The sequence below is a fragment of the Papio anubis genome, chromosome 11 (assembly GCF_008728515.1).
Source record: "Papio anubis isolate 15944 chromosome 11, Panubis1.0, whole genome shotgun sequence".
Taxonomy (NCBI): Eukaryota; Metazoa; Chordata; class Mammalia; order Primates; family Cercopithecidae; genus Papio; species Papio anubis.
In genome coordinates, this window is record NC_044986.1 from 41,183,658 (window position 1) to 41,189,504 (window position 5,847).

Here is a 5,847-nt window from a genome sequence, read left to right on the forward strand (position 1 = left end):
AATTTTAAAAACATTGTGCACCCGTAAAATACAGCTGTTTACACTCCTTAAAAAAAGAACCTGGTATACAGGCTGGGTGCAGTGGCTGACGCCTATAATCCCACCACTTTGGGAGGCTGAGGTGGGTGGATCACAAGGTCAGGAAATCGAGACCATCCTGGCTAACACGGCGAAACACTGTCTCTACTAAAAATACAAAAAATTAGCTGGGCGTGGTGGCAGGCGCCCTGTAGTCCCAGCTACTCGAGAGGCTGAGTCAGGAGAATCGCTTGAAATCAGGAGGCAGAGGTTGCAGTGAGCCGAGATCCTGCCATTGCACTCCAGCCTGGGCAATAGAGCAAGACTCTGTCTCAAAAAAAAAGAAAAAAAGAAAAGAAAGAATCTGGTATACAAGAAGATAGCCCTTGATCCAAAACCAAGAGAAAAGACAGACAATAAAAAAAATAAACATAAAAAGCACCGGTGCGGTGGTGGGAGAGGTACCGGCAGGAGCAGCGCTGCCGCTGGGGCCTGGGGCTCACCAGCCTGACTTCCCGTCCGTGCCAAGCCCACTCGAGCCGCAGCCATGTCTGGGGAGGAGATGATTTTTGATCCTACTATGAACAAAAAGAAAAAGAAGAAAAAGAAGCCTTTTATGTTAGATGAGGAAGGGGATACCCAAACTGAGAAAACCAGCCTTCAGAAACAAAACAAGTGGAGCCAGAGCCAAATGAGGACAAAGATTTGGAAGCTGATGAAGAGGGCACTGGGAAAAAAGATGCTTCTGGTGATCTAGATGACTTGAACTTCTTTAATCAAAAGAAAAAGAAGAAAAAAACTAAAAAGATGTTTGATACTGATGAAGCTAAATAAAGCGTAAAGGATCTTAAGATTGAAAGTGATGTTCAAGCCGGGTACAGTGGCTCCCGCCTGTAATCCCAGCACTTTGGGAGGCTGAGGCCGGCGGATCACCTAAGGTCGGGAGTTCGAGACCAGCCTGACCAACATGGTGAAACCCCATCTCTACTAAAAATACAAAAATTAGTCATGCATGGTGGCCAGCACCTGTAGTCCCAGCTACATGGGAATCTGAGGCAGAGAACTGCTTGAACCTGGGAGGCGGAGGTTACAGTGAGTCGAGATCGCGTCACTGCACTCCAGCCTGGGTGACACAGAGTGACTCTGTCTCAAAAAAAAAAAAAAAAGGTGATGTTCAAGAACTAACTAAACCAGAGGATGACCGTGACATTATGCTTGGCAATAAAAAGAAGAAAAAGAAGGTCAAATTCCCAGATGAGGATGAAATACTAGAGAAAGATGAAGCTCTAGAAGATGAAGACAGCAAAAAAGATGATGGTATCTCATTCGGTAATCAGATAGGCCCTGCTTGGGCAGGCTCAGAAAGAGACTACACATATGAGGAGCTACTGAATTGAGTGTTCAACATCACGAGGGAAAAGAATCCAGATCTGGTTGCTGGGGAGAAAAGGAAATTTGTCATGAAACCTCCACAGTTCGTCCAACTAGGAACCAAGAAAACTTTTGTCAACTTTACACATATCTGTAAACTATTACATCGTCAGCTCAAACATCTCCTGCATTTTTGTTGGCTGAATTGGGTACAAGTAGTTCTATAGCTGGTAATAATCAACTTGTCATCAAAGGAAGATTCCAACAGAAACAGATAGAAAATGCCTTGAGAAGATATATCAAGGAATATGTCACTTGTCACACGTGCCGATTACTGGACACAATCCTGCAAAAGGACACGTGACTCTATTTCCTACAGTGCGAAACTTGTCATTCTAGATGTTCTGTTGCCAGCATCAAAACCGGCTTCCAGGCTGTCATGGGCAAGCGAGCAAAGCTCCGTGCCAAAGCTAACTAATTTGCTAATCACTGATTTTGCAAAGCGTGTTGTGGAGATGTGGCTGTACAGGTTTGCCATCAGAGTGGATGTACCATTGTATTAAAAGCAAGATTTAAAAAGCTGCCAAGATTTTTGGCGAGCGGTTGATTGATCTGAAGTCCTTGCAAGACGCTGATGCTCAAGCTGTTGACATACTCATTGTCTACTTTAACACCTGTCAAAGAAACATGATATGGGGTAAGGAGGTGCTTTTTTAAAATCGTTCCTAGACTTCTGTAAAATGCAAGTTAAATTAAAGTTATTATAACAGTGAAAAAAAAAGCACCATACAGCTAATGGAGTTGTAAAACAAGATTTTGAGACAGGATCTTGCTCTGTATCTAGGCTGGCGTGCAGTGGTGTGATTATATCTCACTGCAGCTTCAACTCTTGGGCTCAGGTGATCCTCCCACCTCAGCCTCCCAAGTAGCCAGGACTACAGGTGCATGTCACCACACTGGTGTAATTTTTAAAATTTTTGTAGAGACAAAAAGTCTCCCTATGTTGCCCAGGCTGGTCTTGAACTCCTGGCCTCAAGCAATCCTTCCACCTCGGCCTCTCAAAGTGCAGGGATTATAGGCGTGAGCCACCATGCCCAGCCCAAACAAAGTTTTTAAAAATTGAATTTTCAAAAACTTTAAAGACAAGATGGAGTACTTTGGCTGAAAACTATAAAAAGTAATTGGATGGAAATTCTAGAATTGAAAAATGCAAAAAAATTATGAACAGGGGATGGGTTTACTTACTGACTAGTCAGTTAAAAAGAGAAAAAGACTGGGTGATAGTTGTAAGAAAATAGTTACAGTTGACCCTTGAACAACATGGGCTTGAACCGTGTGGATCCACTTATACATAGATTTTCTTCCACTTCTGCTGCTCCTGAGACAGCAAGACCAACCCTTCCTCCTCCTCCTCCCCCTCCTCTTCTTCCTCTTCATCCTTTTCCTCCTCCTCAGCATGAAGACAATAAAGACAAATACCTTTATGATGATCCACTTCCACTTAATAGTAAATATATTTTCCTCATGCCTTTTAAGATAACATTTTATTCCCTCTAACTTACTTATTGTAAGAGTACAGTATATAATACAGATACAAAATATGTGTTAATGGACTGTTTATGTTATCAGTAAGGCTTCCAGTCAACAGTAAGCTATTCATAGCTGAGTTCTGGGGGGGGTGAAAAGTTATACAAGGCCGGTGCGGTAGCTCACGCCTGTAATCCCAGCTACTCGGGAGGCTGAGGCAGGAGAATCACTTGAACCCTGAACCCAGGAGGCAGAGGTTGCAGTGAGCTGAGATCATCCCACTGCGCTCCAGCCTGGCGACAAACCAAGACTCTGTCTTTAAAAAAAAAAAAAGTTATACACAAATTTTCAACTGCATGGGGTGGGACAGCACCCCTAACCCCTGCATTATTTAAGGGTCATCTGTTACTAAGGCATGGGTAGGCAAAAGGATGAGAAACATAAAGAGGTTATGGTAAAGAAGTCTAACATACATGTAACTGGCGTCTCGGAAAAAAAGAATGGGACTGAAGCACTATGTATTAGTCAGCTCATGCTGCCATAAAATACCATAGAATGGGTGGCTTTTTTTTTCTTTTTTAGATGGAGTTTTGCTCAGTCTGGAGCGCAGTGGTGCAATCTCAGCTCACTGCAACCTCCATCTCCCAGGTTCAAGCCATTCTCATGCCTCAGCCTCCCAAGTAGCTGAGACTACAGGTGTGTGCTATCATGCCTGGCTAATTTTTATATTTTTAGTAGAGACGTAGTTTCACCATGTTAGCCAGACTGGTCTCGAAGTCCTGACCTCAGGTGATCCTCCTGGCTTGGCCTCCCAAAGTTCTGGGATTACAGGTGTGAGCCACCACACCTAGCCAGAATGGGTGGCTTGAACAGAAATGTTTTCAAATTGTGGAGGCTGAAAGTCTAGGATCAGGGTGCCAGCACAGTTGGGTTCTGGTGAGAGCTCGCTTCCTAGGTTGCAGATGGTGCTTTTTCGCTGTGTTCTCACGTGGCAGAGTGGGATGCAGGGGGAAAGGGCCCTCTCTGGTATTTCTCTACAAGGATATATTCTGTCGTACCAGAACCCCACCCTCAAGACCGCATTAAACCTTAATTCATTCCTTATAGGCCCTATTTCCAAATACATTCACATTGAGAGTTAGGGCTTCAATATGTGGACTGGGGGGTGGGGAGACACAATTAGGTCTATAGCACTGTATAAACCCTAAACGGGATACATACAAAGTCACACTGAGGTATATCATAGCAAAACTGCTAAAAACCAAAGATAAAGAAATATCTTAAAAGTAACCAAAGAGCAGAGGCAGGTGGATTGCTTTGAACTCTGGAGATCAAGACCAGCCTGGGCAACATGGCAAAACCCTGTCTCTACTAAAAATACAAAAACTAACTGAGCATGGTCATGCATGACTATATTCTTAGCTACTCAGGAGGCTGAGGTGGGAGGATGGCTTGAGCCCGGGAGATGGAGGTTGGAGTGAGCTGAAATCGTGCCATTGCATTCCAGCTTGAGTGACAGAGCCAGACCCTGTCTCAAAGAAAAAAAAAAAAAGTAACCAAGGAGAAAAAGATTATTTTCATAGGAACAATAATTAAACTGACTATGATTTTGCAACAGAAAAAATGAAGCAGACAATGGCATGATGCCTTCAAATTACTGAATGAGGTGAGGTCGGTAGGAATGGTGGAGTAAGGGCCTCTAAAAACCTATTCCTCCATAAAAGCAGTGAGAATATTGAGATAACTTGTAAAATAAAAATTTTCAGAATTCTGAAATTAACGAAAGCTTTGCAATAACCCAAAGAACTCTTTTCTTTTTTTTAAAGGCTGTACCTCAGTAAGAATGGTGAGCTTTGTGGTGTTTTAACTTGCCTTATTCTCAACACTCTCCTCAACTCCTCATTAGTCTTCAAAACCAACAGTTCTACAATCATAGTGAAGACCAGTAGCCTAGCAGCCACTTGTTAGGACAAAATGGGTTTGGAGATCCCCAAAATAGCATTATTTGAGACCTGTCCTTATTTGGCCTGTCTGACAATTCCCTGGAAATCCTCATTCACAAGACTTGCCTTGGCCAGCCACAGTGGCTCATGCCTATAATCCCATTACTTTGGGAGGCTGAGGTGGAAGGATTGTGTGAGGCTAGGCGTTCAAGACCAGCCTGGGCAACAGAGTGAGACACTGCCCCTACAACAAATAAAAAAAATTAGGCATAGTGGCACACACCTATAGTCTCAGCGACTTGGGAGGCTGAAGCAGGGGAATTGCTTGAGCCCAGGAGTTCGAGGCTTCAGTGAGCTATGGTCACACCACTGCACTCCAACCTGGGTGATAGAGCAAGACCCTGTCTCTAAAGAAAATAAAATAAATGTAAATGACTAGTTAATGGGTGCAGCACACCACCATGGCACATGTATACATATGTAACAAACCTGCACGTTGTGCACATGTACCCTAGAACTTAAAAGTATAATAAAAAAATAAATAAAATTAAAAAACAAATGTTTGCTTTTATTTGACCCAACTCAGACCATGCTCAGTGAGAATAGCTTTTCACCTGGGACATTTGTTGAAAATAATTAGTAGCATGGCTAACATGCAGCTAACTGAGGTAGTGATAACAGTTGAGGCAAACAAGCTGCCCCCCTCAGCCAAAAAAAAAATCAAAAGAAGAGCTGAGGAATGAGGTGTCCATAAGGGGCTTTCAAAACTGCTGACATACTGCACAACTGTAATCCCAGCACTTTGGGAGGCTGAGACAGGCAGATCACCTGAGGTAAGGAGTTTGAAACCAGCCTGGCCGACATGTTGAAACCCTGTCTCTACTAAAAATAGAAAAATTAGGGGCTGGGCGCAGTGGCTCATGCCTGTAATCCAGCACTTTGGGAGGCCGGGGCAGGCAGATCACCTGAGGTCAGGAGTTGGAGACTA

The 5,847-nt window shown here is 43.5% G+C and overlaps 1 pseudogene across 1 annotated transcript; it reads left to right on the forward strand.

Moving 5' to 3' along the window:
* The first annotated feature begins 304 nt into the window (after nucleotides 1-304).
* On the forward strand, nucleotides 305-2,288 carry LOC101010625 (annotated as a pseudogene). The gene is made up of 2 exons (XR_001891677.3): nucleotides 305-877; nucleotides 1,186-2,288. The product of XR_001891677.3 is annotated as a eukaryotic translation initiation factor 2 subunit 2-like (transcript).
* The last annotated feature ends 3,559 nt before the right edge of the window (nucleotides 2,289-5,847 follow it).